The 18,848-nt window shown below is 36.1% G+C and overlaps 1 protein-coding gene across 1 annotated transcript in view; it reads left to right on the plus strand.

Moving 5' to 3' along the window:
* TMEM117 (transmembrane protein 117) overlaps window positions 1-18,848 on the plus strand; it is a gene marked incomplete at both ends in the record, with an annotated part of 204,434 nt that overhangs the window by 108,946 nt on the left and 76,640 nt on the right. The window lies entirely within an intron of this gene.

Here is an 18,848-nt window from a genome sequence, read left to right on the forward strand (position 1 = left end):
ACAAATACAGATGGTAAGGAAATCATGTGTGAAATATTTCTAAATGGAACCCTTAATTAATATTTAGAAACTATTTTACAGTTGGTAAAATTTCTAATACTGTTTATCTAATTTCTTAAACTGTGTGCCATAATTAGAACTGAATAATTTTCTTAATTTTGTTTGGTAAATGAAAAATTTTTGTCATTTTAGGTTCTGTATTTCATATGCACTTTCCAGCAACTTTATAGCATACCTATTCCTAAATTCACCATACTCTCCACACTGGTGCTAGTTGTGCTATATACATTATGTATTGTTCATGAGGAGCAAATGTCAGATCTGTAATTTACATCAAACAGTTCTGGTGAGAGTATAATAAACTGTGACAGGAAATTCTGACTGCCTTGTGAAGCACCAGAATGCAAGAAGAACAGAAAAGTCTTTAGGCTAAACTCTGTTCTCTTTTAGGTGAGTATAAAATAATGATCTGTCTTGCCATACATTCACATCAATGGGCTTGTCCTAAAGTTTACAGCTGTGTAATGGAGACCAGAATTTAGCCTTTTCAGCCTTTTTCATAGTAGCTTGCCACTGATTTTGGCAATACAAAGAGCATGAATCAGAACTACTGTTAATCTTCAGAAATGAGCAGGAGCTATTTTGGAATCCCTTGTGAATCATAAACTCCTCCATCTTTATTTTGGTTTGGTAAACCGATTTGTATTGCCACGTGTAGAACATCTGAGGCTTTTCTTCCACGTCAAACATCACAAGGTTAACTTTGCAAAGGGCAGTTCCACAGAAATATACTCTACTTTTCATTCATGGTCAGTCTCTTGGATTTTTGTGAGAAGTGTCTAACACCAGCTCACCCTCCAGTAGATATCTGGATGGTCCCAAGCCATACTTCCGTTAAACAGAAGAAAAGAAGTCCTTGGCAAGCCATGACTGCACCTCATCAGTCCAGGTGTGTGAACCTCACTACTTCTAGAGGAGTGAGGTATCACCAGTGAGGTCTCCATGCTTATAGCTGGAGCTACAGGTGTGGCATGTCACACCCTTCGCCTGGCCGATTGATGGCATGATGATGACATGATGATGATGATGCCTTGAGGAGGTCAGCAAACAACAGTGATGTGTAACAATCTGAACATTAAGAGCTTGAAGAGCTTGAAGAGCATTAGGAGCAGAAAGGTACAAAGTTTTTACTGTCCTCTTACGCCAAAGTCTCAGACTAGGGATTTGGGCCAAGAAGTACTGTAATCTTAGAAGCTTATTTAAAATGCAAGTCACATTAGACTGTTTTTCACATGGAAGACAAATGTCATTTACCTGCAAAGACAACTCCAGGAAAAACAAAGCATGTCCAAAATATGCCTGTATCTTGATATTAACTGATAAAAAATGCTGAAATCTCCTGTATAGCAAACAGGAACAGCTCTCTGAGCAAGTTCATTCAAGCTCAAATAGTAAAGTGAAATGGGTTTTGTTCGCTTGCTTTCCTTAACATTTTGGTGTGGTTGATACCGTTTGTCTAGTTATTTTTTGTATCCCACAGGAGCTACAAAGCAGCACATAGTTACTGCCATGACGATGTTGAGGTCAAACAAAAGCATGAAATGGAGATGACCATGGCCATGTAGAACCTTCTCAAGTGTCCTCTTCAGTCTTTTTCCACTATCCTTCAACTGGATATTACAACCGCACACACAAGTCAGCAAAATGATTCACATGAGCCCTCTTCATGCTCTTCAGTCCTGCCAAGAGCTTTGTTATTTTCATCTGAGAAAGCTAACTACGGATTTTAAACTCCCCAGTTTTATTCATAAATGAAAAGGTCACAAAACAATATAAGCTGTAGGAATCTGCTGCTAGTCATGTTCCAACTGACAACTTAATCTATTCCTAACCATTGTGCCATAATATTTGTTGCTGGCTTTCTAATTTATAGTGCAATTAATGGGAAAGGAGTGTAGTCAGAAGCCACAGGACTTATTTGCAAGCTGGAATTTTGTTGCTATCACACTACTAACAAGAAAGAAAAAAATCTTTATAAGTTATTATACTTATCTATAAAGCTTCTAAAAAACTAAACTAATTATCATTAATGGATTTTCTCTGAAGTGGATGCTAATAAAGATACTGCAAAAATTAAAATCCAAAAACTTACTGGATAGGAAAAATAAAAAGAATCTAGAATGTGAAAGAGGACGGAGGCTGAAAAAAAGGTGATTTGGAGATTCATCTGTAGTAATTCAGAATTCCTCACTTAAAAATTTTTATTAAAACACTTCACACTCAAACTAACCAGATAGGTAAATGACAGTTATGAAACCAACAATAAGTAGAGGCAAAGTGTATCTTAACTCCATTTCAGTATCTTCCCACAGTAGAATGAGTATTGTAAAAATTTATTAAGAGTGACCATTTCTATGCTGTCTGGGCTGAGTGCACATTCTGCTGTAAAATAGTATGGATGTGTACGTATCATGTATTTAGGATGTCATATAAGAATTTTGGCACATAAATGCCCTTCTTAAATAGCACCCTTCAGACATGTATCCTTTTCATTACTCCAATGAGGACTTTTGTGATTATATAGCTAAAACCACATATGTAAATATGCCTTACTTGTTTTGCTTGGTAAACACTTAAATTTGATATTAATTCTTCCTTTATAAATAGTTAATTCTTTACTTTTGTAACACTAATGTTGCAATATAACGTCTTCAGCTCTGCTTCATTCTTCTTTCTAGAAGCACTTTCTCTTGCCCATTTTTGTTTCCTGGCATTTTGAAATTTATTTTTTGCTAATAATTGCAGTGGAGTTGTGACAGTGTAGAGGCAATGCAGATTGCCAGAAAGCTGGCATATGTTTTCCTTTCTCATTGACTCCCAAAGAATGCTTTTAGATCATTTTGTGTAACCAGAAGAATCAATTGAAGAAATCCCTCCAGATTGATGGAGGGCAAAATTAATCACTGAGCTTGTACAAAACCAAATCAAAACAAACCTTTGGAGCCTTGAGATAATTTATGTATTAGATAATATTATTTCAAGATGAGAATGGGAAGAGTTTGAGACCAGTTTGAGGGTGGCATGCTATTGGGAGGCAGGTGGCAAGCAGAAGGGTCACTCAGTAAGAGTGTGGTATAGTCCAGTGTAATGGATTTCCCCCCCTTAGAGATGGGGGACAAGACCTTGAGCCTGGCATTGTTGAGTACATTTGACTTTCTAGTCTGTAAGCTGCTGTTCATATGAAAGTCTTTCTGGAACTGGGACCTGAGTTCATTTTTCAGGCTGTGAGTCTCCGTCAGTCTCATCTTATGAGCACTCTGTTCAGGCCAGAAAGGCATATGTGTATGAAATATTTATTCCTATGTTTATGCATAGGATACATGCATGGACAAAAATGCATGCAAAAATGCAAAACAAAAAGTGCAGATACACCTGTCATTTATGTATAAGCTTTTTTTCTTGTACTAGCATTAGACTTGTGAATATCACTTTTTAGTGTACTAATGAAAAAGTCTCCATTAAAAATAAAATTATTGCTAATGTCATTTTACAAATTTTAAGCACTGAAGAAATTTATTTTTCCAAAAGCCTACATCACCCTTTTTCTACTTGTGAGAGGGCTTAATATAAGTATCTCCATGACACAGAAATCAAGCAATCATTTGCTGCTTTTATACTACGTTGGTTGTTATACTGAAGCAACTAGAAAATTGTTATTTTTCCTCATTTTTTTTCATCTATTCTATGCACTATATTGTAGGTAACAGCTTCAAATGTATCCTGTTTACCATCATTAATAACTGCCAGCATATTTTTGGAACTTGTGTACTCAGAAATGGAAAAAACCAATTTTACTATAAATGGTAGAAATATTCATTTCCAATTCTGACTGTGAGTGTTGTGCTGTGGTTAGAGAACTGAGACTGAAGAATGTGATGCATGATCGTCCCAGATCTTTCACAGTTTTATTTTTATAGTGGAAATGATTGACAGTAGGCACATTTGCATGGAAGGCCAGGGGCAGATAGTTTTACAACACAGGATTCAAGAGCTGTTCAAATTTATGTCCTACATTATTGGAACCCAAAAGTTTCCTGGTTGCTGGGATGAGTCTTGGCTTGGTGAAGAAGCTGTATTGGAGGTATCATTCAACTGTGTTAATCGCCTTCCCATTTCTACTCCTAGTACAGAAGAAGCCCCAATTAATCAACATTTGATAGATCATCAATCAGAGCAAAGAGAAAATTATTTTTTTAGTGTCTTCTCATACTAAACTGCATTTAATTGCTGTTTACTGAATACAGGGCTATGACATAGTTTAAACTGTTAGCCTGTTAACTGTACTGAAAAATTCACATCATGAATCAGTTTAACTTCATTACATTTAATGTGTCAATTTGAAAAATACAGCAAGTGTCCAGTCTAATTCCAAATCTATAAAATCTAAACCCCGGCATAGGAAGCACAAGGATGTGCAATGAATAGACATCAGGCCTGGGTTGTAAGAATGAAATCTGTGGTTTGTGGTACTATATCAAAGTTAGTATGCCTGCCTCTCAGGAGGCCAAGGCATTTTAGGTTAGCTGCCTGTGAAATCAAATTAAGTACGTGCAGATGTCGTTCTGGCCCACTAAGAAGACACTTTGACTTGTGTCAATGCCAGTTTATATACTGAGCATGACGTCACAGGGCAAGGAAAACCTCTTTGGCCAACTTGGGTCAGCCATCCTGGCTTTTCTCCCTCCCAGCCTCTTGTGCACCTGGCAAAGTACAGGAAGCTGAAAAGTCCTTAACTACCCAGCAACTACCAAAACATCAGTGCATTATCAATATTCTTCTCATACTAAATACAGAACATAGCTCCCTACCACCTACTAGATTAACTCTATCCCAGCTGAAACCATGTTGGAACTTTAGATAGTATCTATTTCCTCCCTGTCTTTCAAGCACATGATAACAGTGGGGTCTTAGACCTGAACTTTCTGCTCCCAGAAGTTGTGTCTTTTGTCTCTCTTGACTTGGTTCTTGTCCTGTGGGTTGATCTCCTGTATTACATCAACAGCTGTTTGGATTCTCTTTTTGAACACTTCAGGAATGAATGGTCAGCCTGAGATGTTGTAGGAGATATTTTAGTATCTAGCTTAAGTTGGCAACTTTCTCTAATCTAGGGACAGCTTACCTGTCAGTGGCAACCTTCATTTCTTTTAAAGGAACTGTAAACAAGTGCTTTTAAGCTCTGAACTGGATCTCCATTCTTTTGCATTTATACATTAGTTTGTCCATTTACTGAGTTTATTTCAACCTCATGCTCTCATTTTCAGTATTTAATAATTTCCACACTTCTCTCTTCCTATCTTCCATCAAGGTCACTCTCTTTCTCAAACTTGTTTCGGTTATCTCTGACTGTCTATTTTCTTGTTTCATTTTCCCATAAAAATGATCAGATTTTTCAAAGCTGATAAGGGTCTTTATTAAACTTTCATTTTCTGTGCATAGGATTCAAGAGGTCTTATTAGAAACTAAAAATGCCTGTAAATACTGTATTTTTACATGAGAAATACTTTGTACCAGACCTAAGGTCATACCAATTTTAGCTAATCTAGAGCTGTTATCATCTTTCATTCTTCATTGGTTATAAAATGTTTTTGCCAATATACACAGAGGAACTGCAATTTTAATGGAAGTGTTTACGGATATTACTGGTTTTTAAGCATATATAGATTTACGTTTATATGCTTATGTTAATAAACCCAAAAAAATCTGTTCCAATTTTTCAACCAACTGGCAGGGACATTTTCTTGAGAATCCTATTTATGTGACAAGATAAATCAGGGAACCTATATTCCAGCTTTATGCATTATATGTATACCAAGCGTCGCCACTTATATTTGCCATTTATGCTTGAAGTTTTACCACATTAAGTCTGCTAGATAGTCATTAAACCATCAATGCCTCCTAGGTTAATATGTACCTAGGTTAAAACGCAGGTGCATCAGCACTAGCTCAGTTTTCCTTGGACTGTCTTTCAAATGGGAGATGGAATGGAGTTGTCAGATACAATGTCACAGTGCTCTCGTACAATCAAGCTGCTCCGTCCTGGCATTAATAATTTTAAAATACATTTTTCTGAGCAAGGACTTATGTTGAACAATGAGAATTCAGAGGCACCGAAACTGGAGTCTAGGGACTGGTTCAAAGATGACCTATCATAGTCAAGGCAGAGAGGATGAGACTTCAGTAATGCAGAAAGTATATATTTGATACAGAGTTGACATAACTTAAGTATATTAACTGTAAATATTTATTTAGTTTACCTATGACAATGCTAGATACCCAGTAAATATAGTATCCTTTTCTTTTCCCAGATAAAGTGAATTTTGTTGTCTCGTACGCCTTGAGAATGTGCAGTTATTGTTTGAGAACACTAATAATCTGAATTTTTGTCTTCTCTTTACAATTATAGGACAAAGGTATATTATTTTTCAGTCCTTATGTTTATGCTTAGTCATTGGAGAGCTTTTTATTTCTCATTTATCAATAAAAATTTCTAGAAGGTATTAAGATAACATGATCTGGGCTGTGGAGGGGGACTTACATTTTCCCGAAACATGGTGTTTCCCTCCTTGTGCTAAGAGAGCAAAGCAAACAGCTGAAGCTCAGCCAAATGGTCTACTCAGAAAAGCCCAAATGATAATGTTTTCTGGGTTATGCTAATATCATAAAGGAAGCACATATAAACATAGACAGAATGAATGAAATAAAGGTGATTTTAAATTGTGCATTATAGCTAATCGGAGCATGTAAATATAATCTCCATTCAATTTCCTGAGAACTCTGGGGGGAAATGCAAAATTACTTTGTCCCAAAAAACCCCATCAAACACCTGATCTGGCTGAAGAAAAAGAGTGACTTAACAAAAAAGAAGAAAGGGGATAAATACAAAACTAAAACTAGTATTTTATTTTATTTTATTTTATAGAGGTAAAAAGGTCAAATCTTAAGGAAAAATAAGGCAGTCTTTTTATATATTCTCCATGGCATTATGCTAAATGTAAAAAAGCTTAGCAGCTTCATTAGAAGCTGCTTACCAACATTATTAATACATAATTTTGTAGTTATTAGAGAACATTTGTTTTTGCTTTGTAAAGACAGAATTTAATATACCGATTGTGAACCCTTCAAAAGTTATGGAATGAGAAATGTCCAAAGCCAAAGTAACATGTTCAGAAGTCAACTGGTTTTCAGCTAAATACCAGCCAGACAATTTTCAACAGAAGGTGCACAAACTTATGCAAAACACTGATTAAAATGCTTAATCAAGTAAGCCAAGATGACAAACAAGACCAGCTGTAGAGCAAAGATTGGACTGCATCAGCTGTGCACACGGCATGGTACAGCCTTAAGAAGTGTCCACATGAGAAGTAATAATTGACCAAAAATTGTTGTTCAAAAGAGAATCTGATAAAAAAGTCTGCTTTATACTATGTTGATAAAGCACCATTCTTTGATTTGTAACATCTGAACTTTTAAGGAAACCAACTTTCCCTTTCATGTAAAGTCGGTCTGCTTGAGATTTTTCTCCTTTATTCTTTTTTAAAGAATACATTGTTTTTCTCTACAGTGTGTCTTATGAATATGTATAAGTTAAAAGTACGTTTTAATGAGTGACCATTAGCTGACCTCATATGGATTTGCGTGTAGACAATAGATAAAGAATAAACATGTCAAACAAATGGCAAATAACTGTGCAACCATGGTCTAATGTTATTTGCATTCTTCTAAATTATATCAATCCTGCTTCCTCATGGAATGAATGTTTACAGATAGATAGTGATGAATATGAAGCCAGGAAAGAAAACTTGAAAAAAGTCTTGATTCTTTATTTATATAAGAGAGATTCAACTTCAAATGAAAGTATAGCATCGACACAGACTGTATAATAAGACTGAATAATGACTGTATATTAAGGATTGTGTTTTCAAGTGTACTTGAAAGTGGAACAACTTTCCTTCCATTGTCTTTGAATGTTCTGTTTGCCCTGAGGTCCTGACATTCTTTCACGCCTTATTGTCTAAAGAAACAAAAATAAAAAGTTCTGCCCATGCTTGGGTAACCAAGCACTTTGGTTAAAGACTGATATTTTCTATGGCCGAGGGGATGTGAGAAATCAATGTTACTACCAATCATTTCTACCCATCCTTGACTTGTCAGCCTGCAAAACCTGGTATCTACTTACTGTCAAATTGACTGTGGAACATCTTTCAGCACAAGTCCAGAAGGAGGTATAAAATCCTGTCCCTAGAGTTACAGCAATTTCTCTCAGCTCTTATCTTACTGTATCTCCTTTTTCAAAATAACCTCTAGCAACCCAACTAGTACTTCAGAATTCTTCACAAACCATTATCCCCTATGTATATTCAATATTCTTCCCAAACAAGGATCAGTATGAAACATTTTCAGTTGTATCCATTAATGTTTAATGACCAGCTTTCCCCTTTGGTGTTTTTTATACAAAAAGATATCAATATTCCCAGTTGTTAAAAATGGTAATATTTTGTCTTGACACTGCAGTAACAGGAATTTCATCTGAAAGCCAAAATTTGGAATTTTATGTGACTATAAGAGTGTTTTATCTTCCACTTTGTTTCAAGGCATTGTATTTGGTGGGAAGTCTTTCAAAACACAAACCTAAAACCTTTAAACCTAAATGCAAATAAAACGAAACTTAATAATATTATCTTTCTTAATTTGGTATATCTGAGCTGGACCTATCTCATCATTTTAAAGGAATAGCAATATCACTATGTTTGAAACCCTATAGGCCTCCAGTATTATTATTTTTTAATAGAGACAATTTAAATGATGATCTCCATTTTCTGAATAATTAATCCCAAAAGTTCCCTATTCAGGGAATAGGGACATTTTGTGTTCCTCTTTCAACACTGAACAATCCCAATACAGTTTAAGACTAATCACTATTTCTCTGCTTTTTGAAAAGAGACTACATTGCTTTTGTGCATTTTGATGGATATTTTTACATTTTAATTATAATTTAACGTGTTAAAAATTGACTGTCTGAATGTTCTTAAAGAACAGAATCTGACACAGAAAATAGCTGACTGACTTTTTCAAAGTGAAATATTTGTTATTCAGAATAGCAACTGACTTTGTAACAGCATCTTGAGATTTTCCTCTGTTAAAGTGGAATTGGTACAAATCACCTCCCACTGAGTACCTTCCATTTAGACTCTTTATTCTGGAAGTAAGACCGAAGTTGTTTTGTTTTGGTTTTTTTTAATGGATATTGGACAAAACTGTGACCATGCTCGCACATCAAGTGCAGAATTGTACAGGAAATGTGGACAAATAGAAGGATTTCTAAATCGGATTGTGTTTTCAATGTGGTTGTAGCTTCAGTATATAAGGGTAATTAAAAGCAATTAATAATGTTGCCCATAAATTTGGCAAAAGACCATGAGTTGAGCAGAAAATTCTTTTAGTTAATAATAATAATAATAATCCCTTGTAGTGTGATAAGGAAAATAATGTGAAGAGCCATGGGAAGGTTTTTAAGACGTTCTTAATGAATTTTTTCAGTTTGTTTTCTGTTAGCAGTTTTCATTTTCAAGTTAGTATTTCTAGAAACTACAAGAAACTTGTTCAGAATTGTTCTCATTCTCTACTTTGAGTGAAAATATAATCATATAGTAGCTGTGTTTGTTGAGTGCAGGACAGAAAAGGCCACGTAAAGGAAGTTTCAAGTTCCCATTTACTTATTCCGAAGCTACAGCTTCTCTGTGCCAGGCACCATAAAGAAGTGAAATGGATTGAAACCACTCTGAGCTGTCAGCACATCACAGCTCTGAAACAACCGGAAAAGCAGTGTGGTGTCAGCATCATGGAGATGGATTTTCCTTTAATTAGGCTCTTTGTTCTGGCAAGAGGAAGCAGGCAAGTGCCTCAGCAGAGTGGCCTATGTGCATGTTGCTGGCGACCTCCAGGTCTTCAGGTGGTTCTCCTGTGGCTCATGTGCCTGCGTGTGACAGAGTGGTGGAAGACAGAGGGTAAACATCAGAGCTTGAAATCGTATCCTTCATTTTTATTTCAGTTGATGAATTCATTTTTACCAGTTTCTGCATCATGTAGACACCAACAGAGATTTTTGAAAGATGTGCTTATGCTTCTTATGTTTACTCTAGTTAATGTTTGCTGTTGATCTAGAACACACTGTGTAAAGTGAAAACAATTCCCAACAACCAAGTGACAAAACATACCCATTATACCTCACATTCACTCAGATTCTCCACAAGAAGATACTTCCTCAACAGTAACTAAGTGGAAGTTAAATAGAGAAGAATACAGCAACATCCCGTATTATTCATTAGTAGTATGCTATTGTAACAGAAGTTTCTTCTTCTTTCACTCCCTCATCTGCCATAGAATCACCTTAACACTATGTCCTCACTGGAACTGTTGCCTATACATTTGATGGCCTTCTATCACCCCTTAGGTCACCAAATAGAATTTAAAAGTATTAGTGGGAAAGGGAAAGGCAGGTGAAAAGGCACCTAGTGGTATTTGTGTTGTCACTTATGGACACCAACATTTTTCTGAAGAACAGCAAATTATGACCTTCTGGCAAATCAAAGCATAGACTACACAAAAGAAGTTGCATTGACAGTTTACAAGTATAACTGTGAGTCTCTGAGGGCATCATGATACAGATAAAAATGTTGCCACTGCCCAAGAGGAGCAGTCAAAGGCCCGTTTGCATCAGTTACAGCACGTGAACACTTGCAAGTCTTATCAAGAAAATGGTTAAATGGAGATGTCAAAAGAAGGCAGACCTGAAATTAAATCTAATTAGTAGGAACCTTTATATTGTGAACATGTCTTGCATCCGACTCCCTCGTGTCTTGTGAACTGACATTGGACATTTTTAGATACATGCCTGAACCAGTAGCTTGCTCTACAGACGATAAGTTGGTAAACTTCCTGTTTGCAAAGTGTGGAACTCTCTTTGGAGACATACATTCACCATGTTGATACATCCAGAACTGTTGTTAATCTAGCAAGAACAGTTCAGCATCTATGTTGTATTAAGCCAAATCAAACCAGATTTTTTTCCCAGTTTTTCATTGCTACTGGTAGTGACCTTCCTGAGCTCTCTGTCCTTTATGAGATCAGTCAACTGATCTTGTTATCTGTGATTTGCAGACACATTCAGACATCAAGATATTGCTTAGGTTAAGACAGTCTCAGAGAATGAATCACACCTTAGTTATTATGTGCCATCATTTAATGTATAGTTTCGTATCTGCTAAAACAAATACTCCTATGTTTATGTGATTTGACTGTACGGCTGTGAGCCTGGAATCTGTATGTTGCTGTAGTTTGGAGGTAAATGTGGAAATGCTTACATTCCTGCAGTATTCTAAGATATGATGGATCTCACTCTAACTTAAGAACTACTACCTGCATTTTGCTAAAATATTCGCTTTCAGTGTGAACACATTTTGAACATCAAGGTAGCAGAGGCTACCTATTTGCTCATCACATGCTGGCTCAATTCTTTCTTCAGTGCTTTGCTTTGTAGCTACGTGTACAAGATTCATAGGCTGAAATAAAGGATAGATTGCAAAAAGGTCTGAATCTGTAGCTACATGAGATGAGGAGTCCTGAAGGCTCATTCTTACCCAAGGCACTTGGTGTGCTTTTTGCATTAAATCAGTGAATAAAGCCTATAACACTGGTTAAAATTAAAGCACTGGTAGATCTGAGACTAAAAATGGGCACTCCCCTTTTATATCTTTAATCAATAGTCTACCATGCCAAAGTAAAACAGTGCATCTTTGGTATCATTCCCTAGAGAGATCTTCATTTTAAATCTCAAAACCACAGAAATACATCCTGTGGAAACCTGAGTCAAGCACCTAGGCAAGTACCTCTGTATCTGGTATTTGCATTGGCTGACTCTGCTCACCAGATTGGATACCCTTTCGTGATATGACTTGTCAGTTCTCGACAATCCTTTGCTTGGTTCCCTCCAGGACTTGCCCAAGGAACTTGGGCAACTTGGAGAGTTGGGCAGGGAAAAATTTAATGAAATATAACAAGGGAAAGTGTAGAGTCTTACATCTGGGTAGGAACAACCCCAGGTTCCAGTACAAGATGGGGAATGATCTATTAGAGAGCAGCGTAGGGGAAAGGGACCTGGGGGTCCTGGTGGACAGCAGGATGACCATGAGCCAGCACTGTGCCCTTGTGGCCAGGAAGGCCAGTGGCATCCTGGGGTGTATTACAAGGGGGGTGGTTAGTAGGTCGAGAGAGGTTCTCCTTCCCCTCTCCTCTGCCCTGGTGAGACCACACCTGGAATATTGTGTCCAGTTCTGGGCCCCTCAGCTCAAGAAGGACAGGGAACTGCTGGAGAGAGTCCAGCATAGGGCAACAAAGATGATCAAGGGCATGGAGCATCTCCCTTATGAGGAAAGGCTGAGGGAGCTGGGTCTCTTTAGTTTGGAGAAGAGGAGACTGAGGGGTGACCTTATTAATGTTTACAAATATATAAAGGGTGAGTGTCACGAGGATGGAGCCAGGCTCTTCTCAGTGACAACCAATGACAGGACAAGGGGTAATGGGTTCAAATTGGAACACAGGAGATTCCACTTAAATTTGAGAAGAAACTTCTCAGTGAGGGTGACAGACACTGGAACAGGCTGCTCAGAGAGGTTGTGGAGTCTCCTTCTCTGGAGACATTCAAAACCTGCCTGGACACATTCCTGTGTAACCTCATCTGGGTGTTCCTGCTCCGGCAGGGGGATTGGACTAGATGATCTTTTGAGGTCCCTTCCAATCCCTGACATTCTGTGATTCTGTGAATATGGCCCTTTGCCTGTGATGAACCCTCATTCCTAATGAGCCATCACGCATATCATTAACTAAGTTAATGACACTTTGATGAGAAACACTAAGAAATGTAGGAAACAAGGTTGGGATTCATATTACCAGACTTCCAGTGTCAGCAGTGTGAACATTTGAGCAGGTTCTGTTTTAGAGTGAAGAGAAATAGGTACATCTTTACAACCAAACCCCTTTTGAAATGAACTGTGCCCCAGAAATGCTTTTTTCTTCTCGCTACCTATTAAAAGAATCTGCATTGGTCTAGATGCGTATGACATATGTGCACCAAACACAGCATGACTTGGGTCTCTGGACTTTTACCAAAACCACTAAGCTCCCTAAATGAGTAAAGCAATCTCCTGCCATGTCAGCCTAAGATGGAACTGAGTTGAATGCCTTGAATAAAGATCATGGTGTGGCTTTATGCCCTATACTTTGTCATACGTGGTGTTATGCAGATCTCTGCTTCTGCATTTACGACACTAATAGGGTAAAGCAAGAAGAAAGAATTTTCTGAAACATGGGATCGGTGGTTATATAAACAGCAAGTGCTTGCAACATAGCAGTCAGTATGTTTTTGTTGCATATATACAGTGATTTCTGTGCACAGTAGGGACTTGAAACATCATAGGAAATGAGGTGGTGTAGTTTGGAATTTTTTTTTGCTAAAGCCCTACTTCAGTTGTACAATCGTTCCTAAATAGTTATTGATATTTATAAAGTGTCAAGGAATTTCCACTTAAAAGAAAATTATTATTCTTTTTTGTTTGTTTCAGATTGATTTAAAAAAAAAAAAAAATCTATTCAGGAGTTATTTCTGCTGATATTGAAATACAAAGTGTAATTTCCAGAATAGACCTGAAATAATTGCAGTCCAGATTTCTCCTTAACTCACCTTTTGATATTTAAAGAAGTTTTTCACCACAAAGTGATTGTGGGCTAAACACTGGCTGTATGGAGCATTCTGTCCTAACTTAAATTGGAAAATGAAAGGAAGTGCTGACAGGGGAGACTTTTCTAAACTTGAGCCTAAAATGTGTATATTTTTAGTTATTCATCTCGTTCCTGAGTTGTTATCCCCGCATGGATTGTGACTATGGCAGAAACTGCTATGATAATATTCAAAAAACCAAATCAAGATCTACTGGCTAAAAGAGAAGAAGATTTCTTCTTCCTCAGTGGGTGAAGAAATAAATTTGCACGGATCAGTAAAGATGGTAATAATTAATATAACACCCTTGGTTCTCTAACTGGTGGAAATTCGGATATAAGACAGTGCATGTGTGCAAATGCAGGGGATCAGGAGAGTAAGATCTTGTAACATTCTGGAAACATGTTACTGGTTGGAAATGTGCAAATGCACAAAATAATACTGAGGGCTATTGAAGAAGCAACAAAAGTGAACCATAATATTATTTATCATTCATATTGATCACTGAATTGTGACAGGAAGTTAGTGTTGTTTTTCAGGATTTACCTATTGTTAAAACAATACATGTTAGTAAGACAAGAATAACATGTTTGCTCTGATTAAAATGAGAAAACAATTAAAGAGTAGATTGAAGGGGCCGTATTTTATCTTTGTGATTGCTGTTGTTTTGAAAATGCTAATATATATAAAAAAAACAGCACAAGCTTGAATGTTTTCAGGGTAGTAACAAAACTGCATTAAGAATGTTTGAAAATCTAAGAAGCAGACAAAACTACTTTAAAATCTAGCACCATATTTACAGCTGACTATTAATATTATCTTGAAAAATAACATCCTCCTTATGGATCAGTAAGCTCAAGTACAAATACTTGTTACATTTGTTTCCAAACATTTACACATTTTTTATATTCCAAAATGCAGCAGAGTGGATTAAAATAAATTAACAATTATTTCTGAAGGATGTGTAATGAAGTTTTTGATATTTCTCTTCAACTGCCAAAACAATTTAATAACTAAAGAAGGCATTTCATATTATCACTGTGTAAGCCATGGAAGTGTTGGTGTATGATCCACAGAAGATAGTTTTTTCCCTAACATCCACACGAAAAAGCATAAAAGCATTTTCCATATAGGTTACTTCTGTACATCAAGTGAACAGCTCTACAGTTATTAAATATCTCAAAGAAGATGAAGACAAAAATGATGGATAGAAGCTTTTAATGACTGAATACTAAATGTTTCCCTGGTTTGGTATATGATTACCATGATAGTACTTGAAGACTAAGATATGATAAAGAATTGATGTGTAGTTAGCGGGCCACCTATATATAGCTCTTACCTAAAAGCACATAGCAACAAAGCAAAGGGAGTGTATGCACTCAGCCATATATTATACATTACCTCTCATTGGCTTCACACTGAGTTCAGGAAACATAATTACTTTAACCTGATTTAGCCCCACTTGCTAGAAAAAATAAGACGTACTTTTCAGAAACTCACAAGCGGTGCTGAGTCTTTGCAAAAGATGTCAAGGGGTTCTTTTGATGTGGAACATTGTGCTGCATGAAACCAAGCAACGTGCACATGCCTGCTCTGGGAAACAGCCCTCAGACCTGCCCCGACACTCTGGCATCCCCATCAATTAAATTCCTCAGTTGTAGGACTGCTACTTAGGAACTATTTAAAGGCTGAGGTTCAAATTAAACTAATTTAATTCTACTGATGAAGAAGGTTATGGTTTAAAATAAGATATTTCAAGAATATAAAGTGATTAAAATAGAAAAAATTAACACTTAGTACTGGAGTCACGTACTTGGCAGTGGCAGATATATGTCTTTTTCCAAATGCAGAGTTATTCAGGCTACTCCCTTTTCCAGCAATAGCACCATGATGTCCTGTCCTCCTGGCTGAGTAGTTGCATATGAACAGCTTCTTTAGTGATATGAGATATTGGAGTCCTTTTGTCCATTAGACCTTTCACTGCTCATTCCTGTATAAAAATAATAAAAAAGATTTCAGAGTTCACCATTAGGTTTGTATTTCCAGGCTTTTCCTGTGGATCTTGGCTTCTACATTCTGTTAAATGCTGGTGGGCTGTTCTTACCCTGTTTTGAAGATTTGCAAATAAGAAATGGAAATCCTCCACTGAGTGTTGGTCTCTACTTAATGAATGTTACAGCGTGGAATACATCACATCCTAGAGAGCTTGTTCAGAGTCCATTTCTCTTTCAAGATACAGTTTCTGCAGTTGCTTATGTGCAGAAGTGCTATTATGAATCTATCCAGTGTACTTTTATACTTCTAGGTTTCTAAAATGCAATTTGGCAGATGAAAACAGCTTGGCCAGCAGCTCATGCCCCATTAGTTTTCCAGGAATTATCAGTTTGTGCTCTGAAGGTGACAGCATAGTTCCTACTAGTGAAGAATTTGGAAGATACTTTGAAAGTGCGACCAAAGTATTAGGTCACCTTTTTTTTAATTGATTTTTTTTAAATAAAGTTTCACTTGCAGTTAGCTTATTAATTTTAAACATACTTAGCCTTACCTGAAACTCCCACTGCAGATATTGACTCTGCTGAGAAGGATCCTGTTGACATACAACACAGCATCGTTTGACATGACTGTCTAGGGCAGAGAGATCTAAAGTGTGTGCTGAGTACCCTGAGCAATACATTCAAAGAGCAACTACACAGAAGGAGTAAGCAATCCTTAAGGACTCTTATTGTTCCATTTAGCGTATCTCAGGTGCCTTATGTATCCTACTGTTTTGTTGGTGTTTTTTAAAGTTTTTATAATTCTGCTTTCTGCAAAATTTGCTTTTGCTTTTTGCCTGTGTCAGTTACATGCTCTGAACATGACTTTGAGTCCTGGGTTGTTTCTTCTATAAGATATGACACAGTTTTCCAAATTGTTGTAGTATATCATATCAAAATGAACCATTTAATTTTCTGCAACAAAATTGTGAATCATGACATTTTGCTACCCATTTAATGATAGTAATATTCCTTTTTAAAAGCATTATAATTATCTTCATATTTAATGTGAAATGAGTGATAAGAATAGTTAATAAAATTTTTGTTGTTTGTTGTTTGGTTTTTTTTTTTGGCAAAGTGAAATTTAAGATACCATAATATATTACAATGTATTGCAAGGCATACTCATTTTTTATGATGATATTTTGTTGTGGCACTTGTGTAACTTAAAAAAAAACAGAGAATATGTATTTTGCAGTTTGTGCACTTTAATAAACTGTAAACATTTCTCTCATGAGGCACTAAATAAAACGAGAGTACACAGTCATTATATGTAGGGGCCATTCCTTTCCAAATTGAAGCAGTGTAATTAATTGATTAAAGTATATCACATCTTTTAGTTCAAGAAAAAAATACATTGCTTAATTACTTTGTAAGTGGCTTTCCCTGTTTTATCTTGATTCTGTAGTATGCATGCATCCATAGAATTACTAAGTGATCAATTGTTTTTTATTCCTGAGTATCCACAGTATTTTCAAATATAGTTGACTAAAAAAGAGAGAAAAGTTTTCTGGCCAGTAATTGCATTGTGAAATACAAAGAGAGGGGGGAAAATGCACACTTATGCATCTCTTTATGCTAAGTTGTGCAAATTAAATTAAAATTTATATTTTTTTCCTTTTTATAAAAGCATCATTATCCTTCTAACAGCAGCAATGAGGTTTTGATGTTCCTATCTAAAACTTATTTGCACGATATGACAGTGTTGAGTGCTTTTCTCCCATGAACTGTTTTCCACAGTGACTGTCCTTGACCGAACCAGAAAATGAATTTGATTTCTCTAATGCTAAAGGTAATTGGATTTCCCTTTATGGAATGCATCCTTTTAATGACTGTCTTTGCTTCAGCCAATTTAGCTGCAACCAACCTGACATTGATCTGGTGATATGACTTTAAATAAATGCCAAATCTGGGAGATGAAAGACCAACTGTCTGATATCAGAAAGAACATTTCCTGCCTCATCTTGCCATTTTCCTCAGAAAATGTCTCCTTCTTGAATGTCATTCTTATGAAACATGCTACTCTAATAATTGGTCACACAGCAGCAGATTGCATCCTTCTACCAAATGCAATAAGTATTTCCCAGAAAGTGTCTGGAGAAAATATTTTGAAAATGCAATAAAAACTCTCAATATATCTGTTCTTCTTTGCAAATATTCATTACTACATAGAATCTTCCTAAGAGAAAAAGGTATTACTGAAGTAGTGGATTAAATCGTCACAGAGGCCTTGTTCAGCATTAAATATTTATCAAAATATTTATTGGATAATAGGGATCTTATAAAAAAGTATCATAGTATGCTGATCAGAAAAAAGATTTATCTATATAAAACAATTAGGGAAGATGGTATTTTAGGGTATAATCGGTTCTTTCTTCAGGCTAGACTTAATGGAATCATAAAATCATAGATTGTGTTTTTCTATTTATTTAACGCGTTCATTATTCTTTGACCTGAGTCCCAAATGGAATTTGAACCAAAATTTAGAAGCCGAATGTAGTTTGTATGTAGTTTTAATTTAATCATGGGCCGTGTGTTCTTTTTGATAAACACTGTCATGTCATTGATCGAAAGTGATAGCTCATACTCTGACTGGTAAACTGGATTTTAAAAACTCTGTATATCAAAATAAATGTAGTGGGGGAAAAAATAGAATTACTGACTTCATTTTGAAGTTACTTCTGGAATCTTATGAAGAGTTATTTTCAGAATAATCAAAACAGTTCATAATTTTCCACTGCGTACTAATACCAGTGACAGATAGTAAGAATTTGTTTTACTTATCTGAATTTTTAAGCAGGTGCTCACCCTTGTTTCTTTTATCTGTTCAATTATTTCTTAATCTCTACATATGAGTAGGTTTTTTACTCTTCTGGATGTTTTGCACAATGGAACTGATGAGTTTCCTGTAATATAACTTTCGGTGCTTCTTAGTACAGTTACTTGAAGTATACGGATATGAAAACACAGCACCTCAAAGATGC

This window comes from Nesoenas mayeri (assembly GCF_963082525.1).
Source record: "Nesoenas mayeri genome assembly, chromosome: 1".
In the NCBI taxonomy this organism is placed as follows: Eukaryota; Metazoa; Chordata; class Aves; order Columbiformes; family Columbidae; genus Nesoenas; species Nesoenas mayeri.